This window comes from Theobroma cacao, chromosome 2, assembly GCF_000208745.1.
Source record: "Theobroma cacao cultivar B97-61/B2 chromosome 2, Criollo_cocoa_genome_V2, whole genome shotgun sequence".
Lineage (NCBI taxonomy): Eukaryota > Viridiplantae > Streptophyta > Magnoliopsida > Malvales > Malvaceae > Theobroma > Theobroma cacao.
The window spans coordinates 34,229,328-34,243,256 of NC_030851.1; the positions used below are offsets into that span (position 1 = coordinate 34,229,328).

A 13,929-nucleotide genomic window follows, 5' to 3' on the forward strand; every position below is an offset into this window, starting at 1 on the left:
AAAAAAAAACAAGAAGCTGCTAGAAAAATGAGGAAACTGCTGGAGAAATGAGATATTTATAGCCTAAGCTTATCCAAACTTCACTTAAATTACGAAAATGCCCTTAACAAGTTGGCTTTGTCTTCCTCCAATCCTTTATGCAATCTTTTTACTCTTTTGACACTAAGATAAAGTCCATAATAGTCTAGAAGTATTCGGATTCATGAAAACTTAAAAATTTCTGCTCGAGATGAAAAATGATCATTTTACCCCTACCTTGGAAATCATCATTATTTCTATTTTCTTCAACATTTTATCCTTATTTTCATCATTCATTTATGTCTTAGGCTTACTTAGGCCTTAATAACATTAGAAAGCTACTTTTAGGAGCTCACTATGAGAAATGACAAAATTACCCCTAGTCAGTGATATCGCGTCTACTTCTATAAAAATCAAGGTTTCACAGTTTTTCTCTTATCCCAAATTGCATTACTCCTCTAGTCGGCGAAACTTGCAAAAGTACATTATCTTTAACCTCAAACTCTAACTTCCTTCTTTTATTCTTTTTACAAATTGTGATTTGGTCAAATACACAAAAAATTTTGGAGAATGGCATTTCATGATCTAGCATATGAATTTGAAATACTTTAGGGTTGTTTAAATATTGTGATCTTTGAACTATTTTAAACTAGTTTATTCAGACCTTTATCTTGACATTTTATCTTCACAGTTCATTGGGAACTTAATTTTGAACATTGTTAAATTATGACCTTTTGAACTCAGTAGACAGATTTAGTTTTTACAGATCATTACATTTTCAAATATTTTGGCTTTTTTAGTAAATTGTATAAGATGTATGTTTTTGAGCCTTAAATGTCTATAGGATTATATCTTATAGGTGTGTGGTGTCTTTCATGCCTCGGGGTCTGAGGCTTGACAGATTAGGAGCTAAGAATTCTACATCGATTGTATACTAGAGTAAAATTGTGTATTTAAGTGTTCACACCATCTTTAACCTACGAGGTCTTTTTCTTAAACAAAACCGTGAGACCTAATAAACCAAAGCAAACAATACCTATGCAAATTGCTGTGGACCTTGACAAGATGCATGGGAGTCTCTTATGAACAGTGCAAGTTGGTGTGGACCATGACAAGGTGCATGGGAGTCTCTTATGAATGGGGTAATGTTGTGAAGGCATTTAAAGTAAAGATGAATGTTTAGAGAAAAGGAGTTGCAGGCAGAGGTGAACTTAGGAATTTTTTTTAATAGTGTCATAACTAAATCTACTGACTTGGAGTTTTTGACTCCAATCTCTACAAAATTATAAAAAATTAATGGGTTCATTAGCATCATTAACTACATAAAACTTTAGCATTTGTAATATAATTAGTAGAGATTTTTGACACTTCAATGGTGTCATTTGACACCACTCCACTCTATATCTGTCCACCCTTGGTTGTAGGTTGACTGTAGAGATTTAAGAAGCAAAAGTTAAGTGAAAGTTGTCTCCACGACAAGCAAAGCCATCAAGGGGGAAAAAAAGGAAAAAAAATAGAAAAAAGGAAAAGAAATCATAAAAGAAAAATAAGAAATGAACAATAGTCAATTATTTCTATACGTGTGTTTGTGTTCTATAATTATGATACAACAAAAATAATGTTTAAAGTATATTAGCTGTAATTTAATAATTAAAATATATAACTTTGGTAAGCAATATTGATAACTTTTTCCGAACTTCTTGGCTTTCTTTTTTCTCTTTGAAACTTCCTACTCTGTCTAAAAACCATTTTTCTTTATTTCTAGGAAATGCATTCATTGTATTTGGTCATATTGCTAAAATTGTTTTGATGTTTATGAACATTGCTAGTATATGTATATATACACACACATGGACAATGCACTTAATTAATTGCAAACACAATAAGAGAAGGCCACATACAATCCCTTACTGGTACCTTAACAGTTAAAATTTTAAATTTCAATTTTAAGATTTTACATTAATTTGAATTTTAGAATAAAATAGAATTTATATGATAAAAAAGAATTATATTTATTATAATTCAAAATTTTATGTAAAAAGTAAAAAACACGAAAAAGGATACATATACCTCACAGGTGAAGACAGTCCAAATGGACAAATAATATGCCCCAAAACATTAGCAGTACATCCATATATGTCAAATAGGAAACACCTAAAGTGTATTGAAGTGAATCGATCATAAACATATATGTATATGGATAATGGATAATACTTAGTAGGAAGCTAGTTGACTAAGGGCGTTGCTTCTCCTTACAAAATACTATATGGATCAAGACGTATATGTGTCTCACGCAAGCAAATTAAATACTAATCCAAGTCGAGATCTGATACGAAACCTAATGCTGCTTCTTGAAAACGATTATTCACAATATTCATTATAGAAAAGACACTCTCTTTATACAAAAGTGACAAATGACAAATTAAAATAAATTACATAGATTACATATCTCCTTTATGTCGAACCTCATATTTGGTACACATCTGTGTAAACCTTTATACCCATAGGGGAATGGGGTCAAAGTACAGAAATTGATAATTAAAATTAAAAATTAAAAAGTTTATTAATAATAAGATATAGTCAATATTGCCCTCATTCAACATCAGTAGGTAGTGCCGCTGCCCCTGATTTTTTAAATTTTAATGTCTGTCCCCAAGTCCTACCCCACTTTGTGCTTCAACTCTTGCAAGGTGTCATGTGTCTTTTTTTAATTACTAATTAATACTTATTTTATTTTAATTTTTATTCTTTCTCTCTTGTATTTTCTCTTTACCTCTCACAAATCAATTACAGACAATATTTGGGTTTCATTGGTCTTATAGCAAAATGTGATCCCTTTTTCTTGAAAGATCACTTCCTTGCTTCTCCTTGTTGTCTTTCTTTATTTTTTTTCTTGATTTCTTCAGCTTCTGTTTGGGTTTCTTTATTTTTTTTTCTAATTGAAAGTCAAAAGAAAATCTAATCTTGCATCAATGAGGATCAGGAAAAAAAAAGGTTTCACCTTTCTATTCTATTTCACCTACCTCTTCTAGCAAATCCCAACTTTAATTAGTCTCCTGTGGTGCAATTCCTGCTACAGCAGCAGCCTCCTCTACCCACTCCTTGCTTTGATCCTCACCTGTCATCTGATTGTGCTAATCACCCGATCGAACAACTACCAACCCAAGGCCATTATTCATTTGTTTTTCTTGCTAGAACAACAACAAGCATAGGAAGACAAAAAGATTACCAACCATCTAATAATAAAGAAAGATGGTAAAAGATATGAGAGAGAAAGAGAAAAAAGTAAAATCAAAATAAGAGGAAGAAAAAAAAATTAAAACAAAATAAGTATTAATTAGTAATACAAAATAGACACATGATCCCTTGTGAGAGTTGGAGCACAAAATGGGACACGGATTGGTACCAGGGGATTTGGATTCTGATTTTTTATATTCAAATCTCACGTAATTAATTACATAGTTAATACTTAAAATAACATTGAAAAATTAAATGTAGAAAAAGCACAACAAAAAAAAGCCTATTTTCGACGGAATTTTCCTTTGGAAAAAGGCTGATTTTCGTTAGAAATACGTTTTTCCAACAGATTTTCAATGAAATAATTCGTTAAAAATTTCATCGGTAAAAGCCTCGTCGGTAATATTTTTCGTTAGAAATCCATTAGAAATTTTCAACGAAAAATTTCGTTGGAAAAAATATGATTTTTGTTGGTTATCTCATTGGAATTCCGTTCGAAATTCTGTTAGAAACGACTGTGAAAAGAATTCCTTTGGGAAAAAAATTTCGATGGAAAATTCCATTGGAAATAATTCTGTAGGAAATGAATTTTCAACGGAATTATGTTGGAATTTTTTTTATGACGGAAAATTCCGTTGGAAATAATTTCGTATGAAATGATTTTCCAACGGAATTCCAATGAAAAATTCCATTGGAAAAGCATTCCCAATGGAGAATTTCGTTGGAAATTTCCAACGAAATTTTCGTTTGGTGATGTATTTCTAACGAAAATTCTTTTACTAATTTTTATTGCATATCCTTTAGTAATGCTTTTCCATAAAAAAATTACCAATTTTCATTTCGATAATAAATTATCGATTCACATCCACATTTGACTTTCAAAATATATAAAACAACCACACATTAAAAAGCGAGATTCAAAATCAAATTCATACCATTAAAAATTACCTTAAACACATAATATCTAAAAAAGCTAAACACATATGAATATAAAGCTAAATGTGTTATTAAACAGCTATACTAAAAAGTATCCAAGTGTAGCACTGAAAAATAGACATCATATCATGAAATATTGTGCTCTTACTTGTCAAGATTTTAGCTTGAAGGTCCTGCATTTCTTTATTTTGAAAGTGCATTAGTCATGATCATGGTTTTCATACGTGCCATAAATTCACTCATGCTTTTCGCCATTGCATTCTTAATTTCTTCATGTATTTCCTCACATATCTTACCTAAGTTTTCTGAAAGATTTTCCACTTTTTCTTCCAATGCAATTACGAGACTGGTAGCGTTTGAGTTGATAGGACCACACGTAGACTCAGATGTTGCTACATTGTTGTGTGTTCTAGTAAGTAAAGCTGTAACAGGCACTCGAGAACCAAACCTATACACGTGAGTTCGTGTAGTCTCCATCCCTCCAATTGCTTTAGTCCAAGTATGCGAATTGAATTCTGGCTAAGAAGATGAATCCTCACCATACTTCTACGATAGTACAGAATTATATATTTCTTACATAAAAAATTAAATAAGATTATTATTCAACTAGATCGTCAACTTAATTAATTTTGTATGTACACTCGTAGACTTAGACTTGTTATCTATAAAATCACTATGACCCCCAAATGCTTATGAAAGTGGTTGAACACTTCCAAAAAGCTAACATCTTGTTTCATCTCAATTGTTTGCATTTGTTTACAACTATATATACTTAATCATAATCGATATATATAAATAACATGTAAAGAAAAACCAAAGTCAAATTACTAAACATACAATTTAAATTTAGTTTGGAAGAAAACCACACATATAAATGCGAAGTAAGATTAATTCATACGGTCCTTTTTGCATGAACCACAAATGGAGCTGAATCGCTAGTGTGCTTTGGAATGCTTCCTTTCTTTGACGTTAAACGATTTTACCTTGTTTTTCTCAATTTGTTTTGCCATTCTTCTGTACCCCATACCGTATCAATAACGGTATCCCAAATTTCATTTATGATCCATTCCCTTGACATGCCTTTACAATCCGTAATGTTGTTTGTTTTGGCTTTTGTCATTGCTTTATTCCTTTCTTTTGAAAGCATGTCTCTTAACCGATCGAAACAAATTTTATCCCATATTCGTCGAACCAAAACATCTTGATTTGCAGACCAAACACATTTTTCCTATAGCAAAATAATAGAGTAACTAAAAAAATTGATACAGATTAATTGAAAACAAAAAGTTATAATTTAATTGAATAACAAACATAGTACCTGAAATTTTTGAAACATTAACTTCTTTATATCATTAGAGACTTTCCTCCATGTCGACCATGGACCATGTAAGTGATTTTTGATAATCTTTGTCATTGTAGCTATAACCTCTCACTCAAAAAAGTACTTGTGGTATATAAAAGAAAATTTTAATATATTAAAATTTATAACAAATATAACAATTTCATTATAATACAAGATAACATATCTTTCCCCAATAGGAGTTATACGCTATCTATCGGATGGATCTACAAGAGTCTGTAATCCTACACTAAGCCCTTTACCCCTTGACCTTGAGGATGTATCATCCACACTTGCACCTAAATCAATAGATGGGGATCTACGAGAATCGTAAGTAGATGTCTCATTTTCTACTTGCTCTGCAGATGCACCTAACAAAAAAGGTGGCTTAGAGGGCACATCATTATTGATATTCTGCATCTGTGGTTGAATGGATAGATCAGCAAACGCACTAGCATTTATAGGCAAGGACATACTTCTAGAGGCATTTGTTGATCTAGGTCTCTGTTTTGAATGTTTCCCTTTAACCATTGTTCTTGTAATATTTTTTTGTTAAAATGCATACACTAATTATTTCCAATAAAATTGAAACAAAGTATAAAAATTATCAATTTACAACAATCACAAGTAATTTTTAATCATTTGTACAATCAAAGATGCAATTATATAGTATTAATTTCAACATTTATAAATATAAACTATAATTTATAATTTTTTAACATATCAAGATCTTTCAATATTATAAAATTAAAGTTAAACAACTATGTAACAAAAAATATAAAACCAATATCATATATGTCTACCATCATCAATCACTTTCAGAATAAGTAAACTCACGTTCTTCATTATTATCACTATCATCACTAAAAGTTTCGCAGTCGTCGTCTTCATCTTTGTTTTCATCTCCTTCCATGTCATCTTCTTCATCTTCATCTCTTTGCATGTCATTTTCTTCATCCTCAATCAAAAGATTAACCTCTTCATAATCACCACTTGCGAAAACTACAAAGTTATCAAGTTCTTCCGATAGAGTGCTATTAATTGAAATAGACACATCTTATTGGTATACTTCTTCATTCAAATCAATTTCATTTTCTCTATCTTCACTACTAGGAATGTGAAATCTACTCTTAGCTTTTGTTTTAAATACTGCCCACCAATTACGTCGATCTCTTTTGGTTGATGGATAACTACTATAATAAACTTGGGGAGCTTGTGCAGCTAAAACAAATGGTTCATTAGTGGCAAGTATTGAGTTGTATTTAATTTCAATAAGACCATGAAAATGATCTACCTTAATACCTTTTTCAGTGTCAAACCAATGACACTTAAATAGCATAGCTCTGTTTCTAATACCAAAATACTCCAACTCGATTATATCCACTAAAATACCATAAAAGTCATGCTCATAATCATTATAAAAACTCCCTTTTATGCAGACCCCACTATTTATTGTCTTACGATTTTAGCTGTAATCTAAGGTGTGAAACTTGAAACCATTTACAAAGTATCTTTTGTAACACCTTATCATACGTCCTGGACCATGGGAGATTTCAAGTATACGTGGGTCAATTTCATCTTTACGTTTTGCAACCTACGAACATGACATACAAGATCAAAAATTAATAATTACATAATTAATGCCTCAATGTTATTAAAAGTTCACTTCTAATTTACATAAACTTACATAATTTTTAAATCATTTCACGAATCTTGCATCACATACTTTCTCCAATTCATCTTCTGATATATGCACAACATCTCTCTTCACCATTTCATCAAATATCCTATCATATTCACAATTTATGGATTAAATTCATTCTTATGATCAATCAATTAAGTTTATGGTAGAATGGGAGTTACTTAATATATGAAAGCATCTCTTCACAATTCATTAAAACATATAGCTCAACAGTATAAAACTCATCATCATCTAAATATCGAGATTTATCTAATGGACCAAAAGCTCACCCAAGATAAGTGAAAATTGAAAGACGACCAAGAAAGTCCACGTTTCCCCCATCATCATTACGTGGCACTTGATTTAATCTTATTCGCATAGTAGGTTCAAAATACCATGAGCAAAACGAGAAGATTTTCTCGATAATATAAGCCTCACATATAGATCCTTTAACAAAGGCTTGATTTTTTACTTTCTTCAAATGTTGCAAAACCTAAAAATCACAATATTCATCAAACTTAAAAAGTACCTTAAACTCTTGTAATAAACTATTTGAAAACAAATAACAATTATAGTACCTCTCAAATGGATACATCCATTGATACTGGATGGGTCCACCAACCTTTGCCTTGTAAGGTAAATGAATCGGCAAATGCTCCATAGAGTTAAAGAAACCGAGAGAAAAAATCTTTTCTAGTTTGCATATAATTTCACATATTTTTCCTTACAAGGCTTCCATATGATCTACAAGTATTTCAGTTACGCACAAATCCCTAAAAAATGAGATATCTTAGTAATCGCATCCCAAATTGAGTGAGGCACCATATCACGAAAGACAATTGAGAGCAATCGTTGCAAAAAAACATGACAATCATGGCTTTTCATCCCATGAAATTTGCAATCAATCTCATTAACACACCGAGATATGTTCGATGCAAACCCATCAAGTAATCTCAATTGTTTCACCCAAGCATAAACATTTTTTATTTTCTCCTTATTTAAGGTGTACGCAGCTTAGGCTTGAAAATTTTTCTATTATTTTTCACTAATTCCAATTCTGGCCGCTTGCAATACACCTTCAAATCTTGTCGTGCCTTTAAGTTGTCTTTCGTCTTTCCCTTAACATCCATCATTGTGTTGAATATATTCTCAAATACATTAAGTTCAATATGTATCACATCTAGATTGTGACGAATTAGAAGCGTATGCCAATAAGGCAGATCTCAAAATATACTCTTCTTCACCCAATTATGATTTACACCATAACTTGAAATCTTCTACTCACCACATTTTGTTCCGAATGGGAGATGAGGAAGTGAATTCAAACGTGACAATATTTCCTCACCTGATAATCGAGGAAATGGTAAGTCATGCTCAACTCTTTTTTTAATAAATTTGTCTCTCTACCTCCTAAAAGGATGATTAAGTCACAAGAATTGCCAATGACAATAAAAAAACACGATTTCCTACCATGATCCAATATAAAAGACTTAGAATGTTCCATGCAATAGAGACACGATAATCGTCCATGAGTACTCCACCTTGACAACATACTGTAAGCAGGAAAATCATTAATTGTCCATAATAATGTTGCCCTCATATGAAAATTTTGTTTCCTATATGCATCATATGTGACAACACCTTTGGTCCACAATACTCTCAGCTCATCTATCAAAGGCCTCAAGAAAACATTTATGTTTTGACTTGGATTTTTCTTCCCCAGAATAACCATATTAAGAAACATATATTATTGTTTCATACACATCCATGAGGATAAATTGTACACACAAAGCATTACTGGTCAAACAGAATAAGGTTTCGCAATCGATCCAAAAGGATTGAAACCGTCAACACATAACCATAGTTTGATATTTCAAGGTTCCATTGCAAATAACTCATATGTGCGGTTGAAGTGTTGCCAAGCCTCACCATCAACAGGGTGTCTGAGGACTTTATCATCACTTTGGTTTTGCGCATGCCACGTCATATGTTTAGTAATTTTGCATGACATATAAAGCTTTTAAAGCCTGGGTATAAGTGGCAAGTAACGCAAAATCTTGTAAGGTATTTTATTTTGCCTTTTCACACTTGATTTCCTCAGTTTATACCGAGGATGCCCACATATCATACAATGCTCAAAATTAGCAATTTCCTCATAAAATAACATGCAATTATTTTTGCAAGTATGAATTTTGATATATCCCAGTCCAAGTTTTGCTACCTTTATTTTCATTCTATAAAAGTCAATAGGTAAAGTTTCATCTAATGGTAACATATTCTTTATTATATCCAACAGCCGATCAAAACATGATTCACTCAAATTAAACTCTGACTTAACATTTAGAAGTTGCGACACAGCTGAAAGCGTTGTCTGCTCTATGCAACCTAACCACAAAGTTTCCTTTGCATTACTTAACAAAGAGTAAAAGCTAGTTGCATTTGGATTTGGATCTTCTTCCACAAACCTTGATTGATTATCATGACTATAATTGGAAACAACTTCTGGACCCATAGCATCCCTAACCATTCTAGTATATGGATTTTCTATTTCCTCTTCATATGTGTGTTCACCATATTCCCCATGTTCATCATTACTAGCATATGATTCAACTCTATCTCTACATCTTGATGATTATCCAATATCATGTTCCCCATGTAAACTCCAAATTGTGTAAGCATCAGTAAAACCCTTTTTAAGGATGTGCTCTATCACCTTATCCGAATTCAGAAACTTGTTATTACTACATCGAGAACAAAGACATCTGATTTTATTCTCCTGCATAAATGTTGAGTTAGAACGTGCAAAATGAATGAATTCATTTACTCCATTTACAAATTCATCTTTAATGAATCCATCTGAAGTTAAACGACAGTACATCCAAGATCGATCTCCCGTCATTTTGTAATCCTAAGTGTCATAAAACATAACAATCAAGAATAATTTTCACTGTTGTTTAAAATAAAATTTGTTAATAACTACATTCTAATATGAAAAACTAAGTTAAACATTTTAAATATAAATTTAAAAAAGTAATCACATGTCAAGATAGTAAAAATGATTCCATACAAGAATAATAAAAAAAAAAAGACGCTATATAAGTTTAACTTCATAAACGAGTAGATAAATTCATATTCACAAGCTTTTCTATATATTAATGAGTACAAAATCCTATAAAACCAAGTGATTGAGAAATGGCCAAAACTCTTTTGCTTTTCCTTTTGGATTAAAAATTAAGAACTATGAATTTTTAAAGCAAGGATTTTTTATATTTTTATTATATATATTTTATAAAAAATAAAAATATTTACATACAAAAGTAAATAGTAAATTTGCAAAAAAAAGTAAATAGTACATTTTTTAAAATTTATATATATAATTTTTAAATTTTTCATATTTTATTTGATTTACATATTCTTCAGTTCAAAGCAGCTTAAAGAGAAGTGACCAATTAATGTCATGACTTGACCAATTAATGAATATGAAAATAAAAAGTCTCAAGTCTTCTTTGGTTATCATGGAGACAACACGTTTGGCTTTATTACATCTCTTTGACCATGGCTAAAAGATAAATAAGCAATCAATTCTTACTATTTATGGGAAGCAAAAATAATGAGGTGGGGAGCGGGGTAAAAAGTACTTGTGTTGAGTAATAGTGACAGAGAGTGTCGGAAGATGTTGACAATAACAGCACAAGATGCAGAGATGAAAGAACACAAGCCCAAAAAGTGATTTAACCCTAAAAATCAACATTGAAAGAGAATATTGACAAATCAAGACCTTAACAAAGGTTAAAAGTAGTATGACAAGCTAAACCAAATTGACCAACAGAATCAGTAGTTCATGATTACAAACTCCATCATCTGGGAAGCTACTACCATGAATGAACGTGATCTAGGCACACCGAGAATTAAAGGCACTTGGTGGACGAAACTAGATTAAAAAACAGCTCCAATAAGAAGAATAATAAATAGATGCAGGGAAAATAATTGAAGATTCTACAATATAAATGGTGGTGTTAATTGTATCAGAAAAGAATATAAGAGTTAAACTCCAAAACTCTGAAAGAGCTGAAACCTAGAACTAGAGGAAAGAATACATGTAAGTGCAAGCAAGACAATATAAGAAAAAGAAAGTACTCTGCTTGGTAGCTGAGGGAACTTGTTAAATATTATATTGTGTCTATTGGTTATGGAGACATAAAACCTCTTAATTCCAAGTAAATCATTTAGACTAATGGGTCTGATGCCATTTGGAGGCTCTTCAAACTAATGCTTTGTGTCCCTGCCCGTTCCAAATACTTGGAAACTGAAAAGCTTAAAAACTGCTTTTACATAAAAATGTTCTTTACACTCATTTTGAGGAATTGACTTCGCAACATGCATATATGTCTTCGATCCTTGCCCTGTTACGATACTTTCTTATATAGCAATATTGTGGCTCAATGATCCATCATTTATGTAAAAGCATGCAAAGAATTAATTACATGTCATCATCCAAAACATTTCGGTGCTTTCAAATTTGATGGCTAAAGCCACCCAACTCGCCAAAAAAAAAAAGCAATGCTGATGAGATGCTGAGTCAGATTTGTGTAGGGACATTCAAACCAAGCCTTGGTCAAAACCTGGTTTCAAAAGGGATGGGTAACTTGTAAACTCTGAATAAATAATATGTTCAACACATTTTTTTGAAAAGGCGAAGAAAGAATTATTTATTATCAATTCCTTTACAAAACTACTAGGCATGTAGCAGTGAGCAAAAAATAGAAAACAGCCTGTAGTCTCGGCATAAGAAGGCTCGATTTGGGGAAAGTGAGCGACACACGGAGAAGGGTAGCAAACAGCCTCTATTAGTTCCTCTATTACTCATTTATTCAATACTGCATTAATAGCTTGATAGAATAAAAGTTATCCTCTTCAGATGCCAGAGACCAAACCCATGGGTTCTTCAACAACAACGAAGTCATCTTGGCTCAATGGAACAAGCTCCACTTGTCCTTTAATAGGTCCTAATTATACTAGTTTGATTGGATAGAATTGTCAGGGGTACTTTCAACCTCTATGTATTAGAATTATCATAGATCTTTAGCTTTAAATTGGGTCTCATTCCAAAATCTGTTGATTTTATGCACAGCATAAGTTTGGTGTTTGCCTATTTATATTTACTCTTGTGGAGAATGTAGATTTGGATTATCAAGAGACAATCTGTGATTGAATGATTAAATAGCTTCTCTCGTTCTTTTTTGGTCTTCTTATATTTCTGCATCTACAAGAACTCGTATTTTTCACTCATTTCATTATTTGCATCTATAGCAGATCAAGTTACTGTCACAGCACAAAAGAGCACTTGTAAACCTACTCTACTCTACTTTGCTACCACTCACAACTCACAGCAAATAAATTTCTCAATTCATGCCACTCTATTGTTCTTTAACCGTAACTAGTAATGGAGGAAAATAGTAATTCAATTACTAATCCTAAACACCATTATCTATTACCACAAACCAAAGAAAAGCCTGAGTAGACAGACATCCTTGAATCTGTCGAATCTCATCAGCATTCAAAACCTCTGCAATATAGGCAAATTACGTTTCTAACAATCCCCAGCTATCAACATAAACAACAACCATAAAGAAATAGTGCAGGTATCAATCCATAATTTTGAGATGTTTTACAACTACTGCAAGTTTTTTTTTAATTTTTTTAAAAAAGATTGCTACCTATTTACAACTCACCACAACAAAACAGATTTGGGGAAAGTGAGCGACGCACGAAGAAGGGCAGCAAACAGCCTCTGGTCTCAGCACAAGAAGGCTCGATTTGGGGAAAGTGAGCGACGCACGGAGAAGGGCAGCAAACAGCTTTTGGTCTCGGCACAAGAAGAGAGATTTGGGGAAAGTGAGCGACGCAAGGAGAAAGGCAGCAAACAGCCTCTGGCCTCGGCACAAGGAGGCTCGATTTGGGAAAATTCAGCGACGCACGAAGAAGGGCAGCAAACAGCCTCTGGTCTCGACACAAAAAGAGAGATTTAGGGAAAGTGAGCGACGCACGGAGAAGGGCAGCAAACAACCTTTGGTCTTGGCACAAGAAGGCTCGATTCGTTTAAAATTAATTTGGGGAGTTTTAAAATTGGTTTGTGCAGGTGATAGACTTGGTTAAAGCTTAATTCATTCTTTCATTTGGTTACAACAGGTTCAAGTTTTTGTAGTAACACAAATTTAAATATTTTTAATTTTATTAATAAATTAATTTTTTTATATTACTTAATATAAAATATAATGTTATATTATTAAATTTATTATATATATATATATATATTAACGACACGTTATAATTTGATGTATATTACAAAATTTGTATAATTACTTATCAATATAATTTTATAAAAAATATGATGATAACTAATAAAATTAATAACTATAATCATATAAATAAAATTTACTATAAGATTACATATAAAATATATTAATATATATATGTAGGATATTTTAATATCTCATATACATACATAATAATACAATAGGTTATATAAATAGATTTTTTTTTGTGAATAAAGCATACATATATATATATATTAACTTAATTATAAAGTTATATAAAGTTGTATGTAAACATAAATGTATTAACTCATATACATGTATGTAAACATATATATTAACTCATATACATAAAGTTGTATGCATACATATATGTATGTAAACATATACATACATATATATAT

At 31.6% G+C, this 13,929-nt stretch overlaps 1 long non-coding RNA gene across 1 annotated transcript; it reads right to left on the reverse strand.

Moving 5' to 3' along the window:
• LOC18609670 lies at positions 11,527-13,334 on the reverse strand. Its single transcript, XR_001926325.1, has 2 exons — positions 12,944-13,334; positions 11,527-11,833 (listed from the first exon to the last, which is right to left on the reverse strand). It is a non-coding gene; the product is annotated as an uncharacterized LOC18609670 (long non-coding RNA).